Raw genomic sequence first — 14,800 nt, 5'->3', positions numbered from 1 at the left:
ACTGTGGAGACAGAGAACTCTGGAGATGAGTAGAACATCTCACTTGATTATATAACAGAAATCAGCATATGTGTCTGAGGAAGCTACCTGAATCTGGGGAAAGGACCATCAACTTTGATAACTTTATAGGAAAGGGTGCTTGGCAATCACCCAGGCTAAGGAACAGTGTCTGTTCCCAATAACCAGAATAGAAAATTCATATTCAAAAGGCATTGGGTGGAGCACTTAGGAAAGCAGTGGAAAATGATCAGCTTTAGACTGAATACTGAACCAGAAACACCAATCAGATTAGAAAAGCAAGACATGAAATGATCAAATTGTTTTCAATAATGTATTAATTGCATGTGAAAAAAAGAAGACAAAATTCACAGGAATACAAAAATATGCAGTACCAAATAAGGTAAAATCACAGTGTTTGGAATCTACACAAAGATTACTAGGCATGAGAAAGAGGCAAGAAAACACATAATAAAGGGAATAATCAAACAATAAAACCAAACTAGAAAAAAGGAGGTGAAATACTTGTATACTAAAAACTACAAAACATTGCTGAAAGAAACTACAGGAAACCTAAATAAATAGAAAGTCATTCTGTGGTCATGGTAGGAAGACTTAATATTAAGATTTCAACATTACCCAAAGCAATCTAGATATTCAATGCAATCCTTATAAAAATTCCAACAGCTTTTGTTTTAAAGAAATTGAAAAGCCATTCCTCAGTTCATAGTAAATTGCAAGTGGCCCTGAACAGCCAAAACACAATCTTGAAAAAGAAGAACAAAGCCAGAGGACTCATACTTCCCAATTTCAAAACATACTACAAAGCTCCAGTAATCAAAATAGATAGACCTACAGACCAATGGAACAGAAATAAACCTATTCATTTATTACCAACTGATTCTTGATAAGGGTGCCAAGTCCATTCAATGTGAAAACAGTAGACTCTTCAACAAATGGTGCTGGGAAAACTGTATTTCCACAAGCAGAAAAATGAAGTTGGATCTCTACCTCACGCTATATACAAATATCAACTATGACTTAAATAGAGAGCTAAAAATTCCTAGAAGAAAACATAGGGCTAAATCTTCATGTCTTTTGGTATGGCAACAAATGATGAGATATGGCAACAAAGTTAAAAAATGGATAAACTGGACTTCATCAAAATTTAAAATTTTATGCATCAAAAGACATTATCAACAACTTTGTTAAATGGCTAAGCAGAAATGTTAACAGGGTCTATCTCTTTCTGGCACAAGATATAAGCACTAATCATAAGAAAGCTGGAGTGATTATATTAATATCTAACAAAGACTTCAATGCAAGGAATATTATCAGGAATAAAAAGGTGTATCATTACATAATGATGGAGAGTCAAGTCATCAAGAAAAGTAGCAATCCTAAATGCCTATTTACATAATTACTGAGTTTCAAGATACTTGGAAGAAAATAAAGGAGAAATAGTCCAATCCACAATATCAGCTGGGAGCTTCAACATTTCACTCTTACAAATTGATTTAACAAGTGGAAACTAGAACAATAGAAATACAGAAGACAACTTCTACTTAAATGCCAGAATAAACTTATTATTCAAGAAGACATGGAAGATTCATCAAGATGTGCCATATCCTGAACCTTAAAACACTTGTCAAAACAACTAAAAGATTCAAAGTAATATAGAGCATGCTTTCTAAACAGAAAAATTTAGTTGGGAATCAACAATATAAAGATACACTGGAAGTGATCAGTTATACGAGAATTAAACAGAATACTATGAAATGAGCCCTGGGACAAATAAAATTACAAAGAAAATTAGAAAATATTTTGCACTGAGTGAAAACTTAAAAATAAATAAAATTAGTAGGATGAAGGTAAAACAATGGTAGGGAAAAATGTGTAGCCTTAAATACTTATGTAAGAAAAGAAAAAGATATAAAATCAATGTATTGATAGTATGCTGCTCCCTTAAGAAACTAAAGAAAGAAGAGCACATTAAGTTTCAGATGAGGAAGAAAGCAAAAATAAATAAATAAATAAAAGAGCAGATATTAATGAAATAGAAATCAAATGAAAAATTCAATAACCTAAAATTTGGCTCTTTGAAGAGACTAATAAAACTGATAAACCTCCAGCTAGAGCTTGTAAAACAAAAATAAGATACAAAACAAAAATAATAAGAAGAATGCCTGTTTTTATTTCTATTCAACACCGTACTGGAGGACCCAGTCACTGCGATAAAGTAAAAGAAAAAAGGGCACAGATATCAGATGAAGAAGTAAAACTGTTATTTGCAGATGATATGTTTATTCTTGTAAAAAAATACAGGGTCTACAAAATAATTATGATATCTAATCACTTAATAAAATAGACATATGGGATCCAGGTTAATATTTAAAAATCAATATGCTATAGTAATTCAAAAACACAGAGCAAGCAAAGCAATTTTTTAACGTAATATGGTAATAAAGCTTCATTAATGAAGACACTTTGGTATTGGTGAAATGATAAACATAAGAATGAATGGAGCAGAATTAAACCCATATGAATATAGTCAGTTGAATTTTTGACAGAGGTACCAAGGAAAGTTTAATGACAAAAGAAAAGTCTTCAACAAATGGTGCTGTATCTCCAGGATAGGTTATCTGTATTGTAACAAATGATTATTGACCCTTACCTCATACCAAATAGAAATATTAACTCAATATCTATCATAGACTTAAATGCACAACCCAAAAGTACTAAACAAAAAGCACAGTAGAAAATCTTTGTGACCTTAGGGTAGGAAAATGTTTATTAGAACACAAAAACACATCAACCACAGAATAAAAAAAATTAATAAATTGGACTTCAACATTTTGCTTTGAAAACAAAAATGTAAGCCACAATCTGGGGAAATATATTCACAGCACGTATATCAGAAAAAAAAACTTTTTGTCCATACTAAATTAAGAACTCTTACAACTCAGTGAGACAAACAACCCACTTAAAAAATGGGAAAGATATTTGAACAGATACTGTGCAAAAGAATATCAATATCCAATAGAAACTTGAAAATATCTTTTAAAAAGGAAAATTAATTAAAACCACAATGAGATACCACTACACATACACACATTGGAATGGCTAAAATTAAAACAGAGTGACCATACTATGCTTTGGAAAGTATTTAGAACAACTGGAACTCCACAACTTTGCTGGTAGAACATGAAAATTGTACAGTCACTTTAAAAATAATTTGGCTTTTTTTTTATAAAGTTAAACATACACTTACCGTATGACCCAGCAATCGCAATCATAGGTATTTTCCCAGAAGAACTGAAAACACATGTCCACACAAAGACTTGTACAGGAATGTTCATAGCAGCTTTATTTGTAATGGCCTAAAACTGGAAACAACCCAGATGTCCATCATCAGGTGAATGGATAAATGAAATGTGGTATATCCATACAATGGACTACTACTCAGCAATAAAGAGGAGCAAACTATTAATACATGCGATAATACTGACAATCCTCAAAATTGTGCCGAAAGAATTCAGACAAAGATTAGATACTGTATGATTCCATTTATTAAAAATTATTAAAATGCATGCAGATATATAGTGATGCAGAGGATATCTGCATTTGCTTGGGAATGGATATTGAGGGAGGATTGATTACAAAAAGGCATAAGCAAAATTCAGGGTTACGGCAGAGATCCTCTTCTTGATTGTTGTGATAGTTTCATGGATGTATATGTGTCCAGGTCATTAAACTGTATAATTTCAACATGCGTACTTAATTGTATGTCATTGTTGAGCCCAAACAAAGCAAGTTGTAGAGGTTATTTAAGGCAAGACACCATTTATTATCATGCAAACCAATACTATTTGTCATTGTTGACTGCCTCAATAAGAATTAAAAGTATAAAATCTTGGATTGGGGTAAAAAATATCCAATTCTGAAAATGAATGTATCTGAGCAGAAGAGGAAGACAATGAATTGTTGAGGCCTTCACAGGAAGCTTCAGCTGTGTCCTATTTAAATCACTTTAAATCTTAGGATACAAAGCGAGTGACAGAATATGAAATTTGTTTGGAATGGGTGATATGAACATACTTGCTTATAACATCATTTTCTATATTTCTAGATGTTTGAAATATAACATTATAAAGAAAACTTTTATTTCCAAAGAGCAATAATAAATCAAAGACACACACACACATATACACACACATGCATCGTTCCCTGAAAACCAAAACTAAACAAGCTTCAAGGTACAGATAGCTTCAATGAGGTACTGAGGGAAAAATTATATAAATTTTACATAAACCATTCAGAAAAATCAAGAAGAGGGAATGACTGCAATTCATTTTTAAAACAGCAAGTGCCCTAATAATAAAATTTTATAAATATTTACAAGAAAACTATAGACCAAAGTTCCTCATGGATATAGACACAAGAATCCTTAACTAAATGTTAGCATATAAGCCTCAGCGATATGTAGAAATTATGAATGATGATCACATATAGTTTATATAGAGGTCAGTTTATACAAAGTTGGTTTAACTTCTATGTATCGATCAATGCATCATAAAACATGATAAAAGATACAAAACATATGATCATCTCAATGGTGTATACAAGACATGACAAAATTCAATCTCCTTCATGATGAAAACTCAAAATAAATAGAGAATGGAAGGGAATTTCCTTCATCAACCACATTAATGGCATTTTAAAAGCTGCCAGCTAGCATCACAGCTAACGGGGAAAGCCCATGGGCCCTGACAGTTGGAACAGGAAAAGAATGCCAACTCTCACCGCTTTTGGGGAGCACTTTTCTGAACATTCTAGCCAGACTAACAATATGCTAACATATAGTTCTAAAAAGTAAATTCTTAGAACTATAAGTTTTAGCAAGGCCACACAATACAAGGTCAATGTTTCTAGAAGAAAATAGGAAAAATTCTTCATGAATTTGGGGTAAGCAGAAATTCCTTGGATGGACACAATATCTTTGGTTCCTTAAGAAAAAAATTAAGAAACTTAGTTTTGTCAAAATTAAAACTTCTGTATTTGAAAGACACCACTAAGAAAGTAAAACGAATATATATGGACCTGTTTCCAGAATACATAAATAAACCTTGTAAGTCAATATTTAGAAGAATAATAACCTGAAAAAGGGTAGAGGAAATTATGTGAACAAACGGTTCACAAAAGAACATATGTGAATGCTCACAGAGAACATAAGAAGATATTTGATATCGTTAGCTATAAAGTAAATACAAATTATATCACAAATAAAATAGCACTACACTGATTAAAGTTTAAAAGATGGACTATATCAAGACTGCAAGAATGTGAAACAACCAGAAATCTCATACACTGCTTGGTGGACATGCAAAATCATACAACTACTTTGTAAAAGTTTGGGAGTTTCTTAACAGTTAAAAATACTCTACCATATTATCCTAAAACTTTACTCTTATGCATTTATCCAAGAGAAATGAAAACATAGGTCCACAAAAAACTTACACAGAAATGTTCATACAAGCTCTATTCACAATAGCCAAAAACTAGAAACAACCCATAAGGTCTGTAAAAAACTGAACGTATAAATAAACAGTGGTAAACTTAATAAGTAGTTGTGATTGTGAAGTAGCATAAGGGGACAATTTGGGGAATGGAAATTTCTATATCTTCATAGTGGTATTGGTTAAATGGATGAATACACTTGTCGAAACTCACTGAACTGTACAATTAAAATGCGCACATTTAAAAGTGAGTGTATTTATGACACCTTAATAAAGTTGATTAAAAAAATTTTCCCACAAATACTGCATGATCTAAAATAGTCAAATTCACAGAGGCAGGAAGTAGAATGGTGGTTCCCAGGGGCTGGTGAGAGGGAGAAATGAGGAGATATTACAAAGTTTTAGTTATGCAGGATGAATAAATTCTGGAGAACCAAGTAGAGCAATATGACTCTAATTAACAATATTACATTGCATAGTTGAAATCTGGTAAAAGGGTAGATCTTAAATGATCTCACCATACACACACAACACACACACACACACACAATATATATATATATATGTAACTATGTGAGGTATGGAGCATGATGGATATGTGAATTAGCTTAATTGTGGTGATTATTTCACAATGTATACATATATCAAAACATCAAATTGTATATCTTAGATACATAAAACTTTGTCAATTATAACACAATTAAGATGAAAAACAGACACAGAGATATAACACATTTATGAATTTGAAGCCACCTTCTCCCCAAAACATAATCCTATCAGGCTTACTGAAAATGAAAACTGACCAGCTGATTCTAAAATGAATAGGGGAATATAAGGACCTTGTGACAGACTGTATTTCCCAGAGATGGCTAACAATATATCCATCCCATTCTTCACATTCTTACAATTGTGACCTTGTTGAGCAGTAGAATCCATCCAGGTCACCTCCTCTGTTCCTAAGTGGAACTTTGTATGACAGAAGTGACACCAGCTGACTTCTGAGGCTAGGTCATGGCTTTCTATTGTTGTCCTAGGACATGAGCTTTTAGATTCCACTGCCATACTGTACTGTAACAGTGCCCAGTGCTCACACAGGGCCAGTTAATGTGTATAATCCCGTGAGTTAGTATGGAAACACTCAAGAATAACAGGCTTATGGCCAGAGTAAACAGAAAATTCTCGCCTCTATAGCAGAGAATGACTAGCCTAGACTGAACGTTGGTTCAGCCAAATAAATTACAAGTAAGACCAGAAATAACCAAACTGTTTCCAAACAATTTTTCTGTGTAAGAACAAAATTCAATAATGCAAAAATATAAAAATACAAAAATATTCAATGCCAAACAACAGAACATTCACAAATATCTGGCATTCAGTGAAAAATTACTTGGCATGAGGGAAACAAGACAATATGACTCATGATAAGAAAAAAAGTTAATTGCAATCTACCCTGAATATGTGGAAAAGGACATTAAAAAAATTAATGTAACAATATTCCCTATGTTCAAAACTTAGAAAGCCCAGAGATAAACCCACGCACCTACGGTCAACTAATCTATGACAAAGGAGGCAAGGATATATAATGGAGAAAAGACAGTCTCTTCAATAAGTGGTGCTGGGAAAACTGAAGAGCTACATGTAAAAGAATGAAATTAGAACACTCCTTAACACCATACACAAAAATAAACTCAAAAATATTAGAGACCTAAATGTAGGACCAGACACTATAAAACTCTTAGAGGAAAACATAGGAAGAACACTCTTTGACATAAATCACAGCAAGATCTTTTTTGATCCACCTCCTAGAGTAATGGAAATAAAAACAAAAATAAACAAATGGGACCTAATGAAACTTACAAGCTTTTGCACAGCAAAGGAAACCATAAACAAGACGAAAAGACAACCCTCAAAACGGGAGAACATATTTGCAAACAAATCAACGGGCAAAGGATTAATCTCCAAAATATATAAACAGCTCATGCAGCTCAATATTAAAGAAACAAACAACCCAATCCAAAAAAGGGCAGAAGACCTAAATAGACATTTCTCCAAAGAAGACATACAGATGGCCAAGAAGCACATGAAAAGCTGCTCAACATTGCTAATTATTAGAGAAATGCAAATCAAAACTACAATGAGGTATCACCTCACACCAGTTATAATGGGCATCATCAGAAAATCTACAAGCAACAAATGCTGGAGAGGGTGTGGAGGAAAGGGAACCCTCTTGCACTGTTGGTGGGAATGTCAATTGATACAGCCACTATGGAGAACAGTATGGAGGTTCCTTAAAAAACTAAAAATACCACTACCATACTACCCAGCAATCCCACTACTGGGCATATACCCTGAGAAAACCATAATTCAAAAAGAGACCTGTACCACAATGTTCAGTGCAGCACTATTTACAATAGCCAGGACATGGAAGCAACCTAAGTGTCCATCGACAGATGAATGGATAAAGAAGATGTGGCATCATATATACAATGGAATATTACTCAGCCATAAAAAGAAACAAAATTGAGTTATTTGTAGAGACGTGGATGGATCTAGAGACTGTCATACAGAGCGAAGTAAGTCAGAAAGAGAAGAACAAATATCGTATATTAACGCATATATGTGGAACCCAGAAAAATGGTACAGATGAACAGGTTTGCAGGGCAGAAATAGAGACACAGATGTAGAAAACAAACGTATGGACACCAAGGGGGGAAAGCGGCGGTGGGTGGAGGTGGTGGTGGGATGAATTGGGAGATTGGGGTTGACATGTATACACTGATGTGTATAAAATGGATGACTAATAAGAACCTGCTGTATAGGGGGCTTCCCTAGTGGCGCAGTGGTTGAGAATCTGCCTGCCAATGCCGGGGACATGGGTTCGAGCCCTGGTCTGGGAAGATCCCACATGCCGCGGAGCGACTAGGCCCGTGAGCCACAACTACTGAGCCTGCGCGTCTGGAGCCTGTTCTCCCCAACAACAGAGGCCGCGATAGTGAGAGGCCCGCGCACCGCGATGAAGAGTGGCCCCCGCTCACCAGAACTGGAGAAAGCCCTCACACAGAAACGAAGACCCAACACAGCCAAAAATAAATAAATAAATAAATTTAAAAAAAAAAAAAAAAAAAAAAAAAAAAAAAGAACCTGCTGTATAAAAAAGTAAATAAAATTCCAAAAAAACCCCAAAAACTAAGTAATGCAAAAATATAAAAATACAAAAATATTCAATGCCAAACAACAGAACATTCACAAATATCTGGCATTCAGTGAAAAATTACTTGGCATGAGGGAAACAAGACAATATAACTCATGATAAGAAAAAAAGTTAATTGCAAACTACCCTGAATATGTGGGAAAGGACATTAAAACAATTACTGTAACAATATTCCCTACGTTCAAAACTTAAGATAACATATGGAAGATATAAAAAAAAAGCATTTCAATCAATCTTCTAGAGGCCAAAACCATGTTGTGTGTGATGAAAAACACTCTGGGTAGGATTACTGGTTGATTTGATATTGTAGAAGGAAAGATGACCAATCTTGAAGATACAGCAATAGAAACTACAGAGAATAAAACACACAGAAAAAATTTTTAATGAAGAAATCAACAAAGAGCTGTGGCAAAATGTCAGTCAGGTTAATATGCTTTTAATTGGAATCCCTGGAGGAGAAGAGACTAATAGAAAAATTATTTGAATAAATAAGTAAAACGATTTTCCAAATTTGAAGAGCACTGAGTGTCCACAAATCCAAGAAAATGAAATATTCTTCAATAGCAAATTCACACCGAAGAAATGTTAAATAAAATCCTTCAGGCCATAGGAAGAGAACTGCAGGTGGAATTGGGTCTACACCAAGAATGAAGACTAATGGAAAGGATAATTAGATGGGTAAATACATGTGATGTTTTATCATTTACATCCCCATAAAAGATAAACTGTTTAACAAACAGAACAATGTAGTGTGGGATCTGTGACACAGGTAAGCTTAACTGGGTGGATGTCAACAATAGCACAAAGGTCAGGAGAGAAGAAATGGAAGTATAATATTTTAAGATGCTTATACTTCATATGAAGTGGTATAATATTAATTAAAGGTAGACTGGGATAAATTAATGATATACACCATAAGCCTAAAATTACCACTAGAATAAAAACACAGAGCTGTACCTAATAGGTCAACAGGCAGATAAATGGAAGCACAAACACTATTCAATTAATTTAATTGAATGCAGAAAAAATGGGAAAAAAGGAGCAAAAAATAAGTTGGGAAAATAGAAAACAGTGAGATGATACACTTGAAGCTGACAATGCGAGTAGTTACATTAAATTGGGTTTAAAGATGCCAATTACAAGGCAGATATTGTCAGACTGGATTTAAAAAGCAAGATCAAACTGTATGTTGCCTAAATAAATACATCTTAACAATGAAGATATAAATTTAAAGTAAGGGGCTAGCAAAAGGCATAGCATTTGTACTGGCCAGTTTTATGTGTCAATTTGGCTAAGCAATACTAGTTATTCAATTAAACACTAATCTAGGCATTGTTGTGCAGGTATTTTGTAGATAAGATTTACCATCAGCTGACTTTAAGGAGATAATCTGGTGGGACTGATTTAATCAGTTGAAAGGCCTAAGACCAGAACTGAGGGTCCCTTGAATAAGAAATTCTGCCTGTGGACTTCAGCTTCAGACTGTGGCCAAGAGTTTTTTGTCTGCCCTTCCTGAAGACCTGCCCTATAAATTTTGGAATTATCTAGTTAGCTATCACAATTACATAAGCCAATTCCTTGCAATAAATCTCTCAATATACATATATCCTACTGATTCTTTTCTCTGGTGGAACCCTGACTGATAAACCACGATAACACTAATAAAAAGAAATCTGTAGTTGGCAGTATTAATATTAGACAAAACAGAAGTCAGAGAAAAGATTATTACAAGGAACAAAAAATATCTCATAATGATAGGGGTATGAATATAACCAGAAGGATACAGCATAAAACATGTTTCAGTAAATTAAAAAGTATTCAAATCACACATATTCTCTCTGACAACTGAATTAAATTAGGTTTCAATAAAAGAAAGATCTCTGAAAATTCCCATAACATCTGGAAATTAAACACCACAATTCTAAATAACCAATTGCTTGAAGAAGAAATCCAAAGAGAAATGAACATTATGAAGTGAATGGAAATGAAAATACAACATGTCGAAATTTGTGAGGTGCCACTAAGGCTAGGGAGAAGTTTATATCTTGACGGCCACAAATTATTAAAACGTTACCCACTCCCCCCCCCCAAAAAAAACCTGAATAGCCATATGTATTAGAGAAATCGAATTTTTAGCAAAAAAAAAAAAACCCAAAAGACAAAAAACACTTCCCAACAAAGAAAACAAAATAAAAGATGTACTCTGTCTTTGCCTTGCTGCTTACAGTAAAATGCAGGAGGAAAGAGATAAATTGATGATGGCACTGCTAAGTAAAAAGGAACCATCATCTGGTAATTAGAAACCTATCCAGATTTCAAAGAATGCTAAAATCAGGAAGTCCACTGTTAAAAAGCAAGGCCTAGAGAGTAATGCTATGGCTGGATAAACTTTTGCTACCAAGACTACGTATGTGATTCATAGGTCCACTCAACCATCCTGGAAGAAACCTGGAATTGAGATATGGAATTGCAGGAAAGTTCTGTGCCTCCACAAGAGCTGTCCCTCTTGACTAATGATGTGAATACCCATGACATACACAGGAGAACTGCAAGGTTTTTAAGAATGTTTTGCAGCAGAAACACTGCTAACTTGAACTAAAGGGAACAGAGACAGGATCAAATTAAAGAGTTTTTAGATTTCCAAAATTCTACAAGCAGGAAATGGGCTGGTAGAATTAATCATTTGCAAACATGCACTACCCTTCAATAAAAAAGGAATGACTCCCATGGAAAAGTACTGGGTCCAGTGGTGGACCAAGTCAGACCCACAGGCCTGAAACAGGGGATAATGGAACTTCCATGGACTAGAATGTAGTGCCTCTGTGGGTTCAGTGGGCAGAGGATTGAGCTATAGAGGACTATTCTCAAGACTAGAAATATACTGGAATTTTCCCTTCTAAATTTCAAACTTGCTTGGGACCAGTGACCCCTTTCTTCCTTCCAATTTCTCCCTTTATAATTATTAAATTATTAAATTATTAACTACCTGGACATAATTGATATTTATAAACTAATACACTCAACAACTACAGAATATACATTGTTTCCAATAAAATAACTATATATATGAATTAAATTAATAAGTAACATATTAAATCAGAACTCAATACAAAATGATACCTGAAAATCTCCAAATATTCACAATTTTTTTTGAGGAGGAAAAGAAGAAAAAAGGGAAAAGTGTCCTTTGGCAGTTGCATGGTGAAGTGAAAAATTAGCAAAGGGGAAAAAATTAAGATCCTGCAAGAAAAAAAGAACTAAAATCTGGAGGGCACAGAATCCCTCTTCAATTACTGAAACAAATTAATAATAAATAAATCTACTAGCAGAAACGGACTAGAAATTTTGTAAGACGTCCCAAATATCTTAAAAATGAATATAAAAAGACAAACATATCTGCACAGAATTATTTCAAAAAATGAGAAAATTAGACCAAATTCACATCAACTGTGGAAACGTTTCCTTCCAAAAAATAAAGCCCCAGCCCAGATGTTTTCATTGATGAATTCTATGACATTTTAAGTAAATCCTAATTAAAAAAAAAACTAATTACAGTTTTTTTTTTTTCCCCCAGAATACAGAAGAAGAGAGAACACTTGCTCAACTTGCTTTCTTAAGGCTGGCACATTCATAATACCAAACCTGAGAAAGAAATTACAACAAAATACATAATATAATAACACAAATCTTTAAAATATTAGCAAATTAAATCCAGCAGCATACAATAATGAAGTAGGATTTGTCCAAAGACAGAGATTTTGGTGACTACACACAGCTGAGTATAAAATAGTTTTACACTTTGCAAAAATAGTTTGGAAAAGTCTCAAAACAAAGGGACTACTAAAACCTTCGGTAAAAACCAAACAAAAGCAGCAAGCTCTGGGGAAGGGACAGAATATGATTTCTAGAGTAACCACATTATATTACTACAATGCTCAACTTAAAAAAATAATAATAATTTAAAAAAGCTCAGAAAAACATGGCCCATTACAGGAACATAGTAAATTGACATATACAATGGAATATTACTCAGCCATAAAAAGAAACGAAAGTGAGTTATTGGTAGTGAGGTGGATGGACCTAGAGTCTGTCATACAGAGTGAAGTAAGTCAGAAAGAGAAAGACAGAAATCAATCTTGAGGAAGCCCAGACATCAGGCTTATTTAAAAAAAGACTTTAAAATGACTATGTTAAATATGTTCAAAGAGCTAAAGATGTAAAAAGAACAAAGAACATAAGGAAAATGGTGTACGAAGAAAATGAAAATAACAATAAAAGATAGAAATCATAAAAAAGGAAACAGAAATGTTGGAGCTGAAACAACAGTAAATAAAACTAACTGGAGGGGTTGAACTGCATATTTGAGGCTGTACAAGAAAAAAAATCAGTGAATTTGAAAACAGGACAGTTGAAATTACCAAATCTAAGTTGCAGAAAGAAAAATGTAACTAGTGTCAAAGGGACTTGTGGGACACCAGTATATACATTATGGGAATCCCAGAAGAAGAGAAAGAAAAATAAATAATGTCCAAAAACTTGATGAAATACATGTATCGACAAATCCAAAAACACAAGTTCCAAGTAGGATAAACTGAAAGAGACCCACACCAGCACACACATTATAAGCAAACTGTTGAAGACAAAGGTATAGAAAAATATTGAAAGTAGCAAGACAGAATTAATTCATCATTTACATGAGGCCCTACATAAGACTATCAGCTAATTTCTCAACAGAAACCTTGTAGGCCAGAAGTGAGTAGGAAGATACATTTAAAGTGCTGGAAAAAAAAAAGTGTCAACTGAGAATTTTATATCCAGCAATAATATCCTTCAAAAATTTTGGAGAAATTAAGCCATTCCAAGATAAAGAAAAGATGAGGGGGTTCATTACCACTAGATCTGTCCTAAAAGAAATGCTAAAGGGAGTCCCTTCAAGGTACAAATGAAAGGATGCTAGACAGTAACTCAAAGTCAGATGACGATATAAAGATCTCTAGTAAAGGTAACATGTAGTGAGTATAAATGTCAGTATTATGGTAGTTTCAGGCTGTAACCACTATTTTTGTTTTCTACAGGATTTAAGAAACAAATGCATAAAAACAATTATAAATTATGTTATTGGGCACACAATATTAAAGATATAATTTAGAACATCAATAATTTAAGGGGGATGCAGAGTTGTAAAGGAGGAGAGTTTTTATATCTGAATGCAGTTAAGTTGATAACCGTTATAATTAGATTGTTATAATAGAATGTTATATTTCATTCCCATTGTAGCCACAGAGAAAAGAACTTTACTATATATACAAAGGAAATGAGAAGTGAATCAAAAAGTGTCACTATAAGAAATCAACTAAACGGAAAAGAATGCAGGAATGGAGGAAATAAGGAACAAAAAAGCTATGAGAAATATAGAAAACAAATAGAAAAATGACAGAAGTCCTTCCTTATAAGTAATAACTTTAAATGTTAATGGATTAACATCTCCAATCAAAAGACAGATATTGGCAGAATGGATTAAAACAAAAAAAAAACATGATGCAACTGATGTTAACTACAAGAGACCCATTTAGTTCTAAAACACAAATAGGCTGAAAGTGAAAGAACAGAAAAAGATCTTACATGCAAAGATTAATCAAAAGAAAGCTGGGGTGGCCATACTAATGTCAGACAAAATTAACTTTTGGACAAAAATTGTTACAAGAACATTACATATTAATGATGGACAATTCAGTTCATCAAGAAGAGATAACAATTATAAACATATATGCACCTCACCTAGAAACAGAGTCTCAAAATATATAAAGCAAACATTGAAAGAACTGAAGGGAAATAGAGAGCTATAAAATATTAGTGACTTCAGTAACCCACCTTTAACAATAACCATACAAAAAAATTAATAAGGAAATAGAGAGCTTAAACAACACTATAAACCTATTAGACCTAAGAGACATACAGAGAAGCCTCCACAAGAATAGCTAAATACACATTTTTATCAAGTGCACATGGAACATTCTTCAGGATAGATCATATGTTATGCAACAAAAAAAGTCTCAATAAACTTTAAAAAACTGAA

At 33.5% G+C, this 14,800-nt stretch overlaps 1 protein-coding gene across 2 annotated transcripts in view; it reads right to left on the bottom strand.

Annotated features, from left to right (window-relative positions):
- ZPBP (zona pellucida binding protein) overlaps nucleotides 1-14,800 on the bottom strand; it is a 93,387-nt gene that overhangs the window by 11,142 nt on the left and 67,445 nt on the right. Inside the window, exon 8 of one of the 2 annotated variants that reach the window (XR_009504901.1) lies at nucleotides 3,269-3,383. The exons of the other annotated variant lie outside the window; for it this stretch is intronic. The gene's annotated coding sequence lies outside the window, so the exon portion shown is untranslated. The remainder of the gene's footprint in view (nucleotides 1-3,268; nucleotides 3,384-14,800) is intronic. 2 annotated transcript variants of the gene reach the window in all.

Source organism: Balaenoptera ricei, chromosome 9 (genome assembly GCF_028023285.1).
Source record: "Balaenoptera ricei isolate mBalRic1 chromosome 9, mBalRic1.hap2, whole genome shotgun sequence".
Lineage (NCBI taxonomy): Eukaryota > Metazoa > Chordata > Mammalia > Artiodactyla > Balaenopteridae > Balaenoptera > Balaenoptera ricei.
Note: the sequence above shows the minus strand (reverse complement) of the source record. Positions and strands in the feature narration are given on the sequence as shown.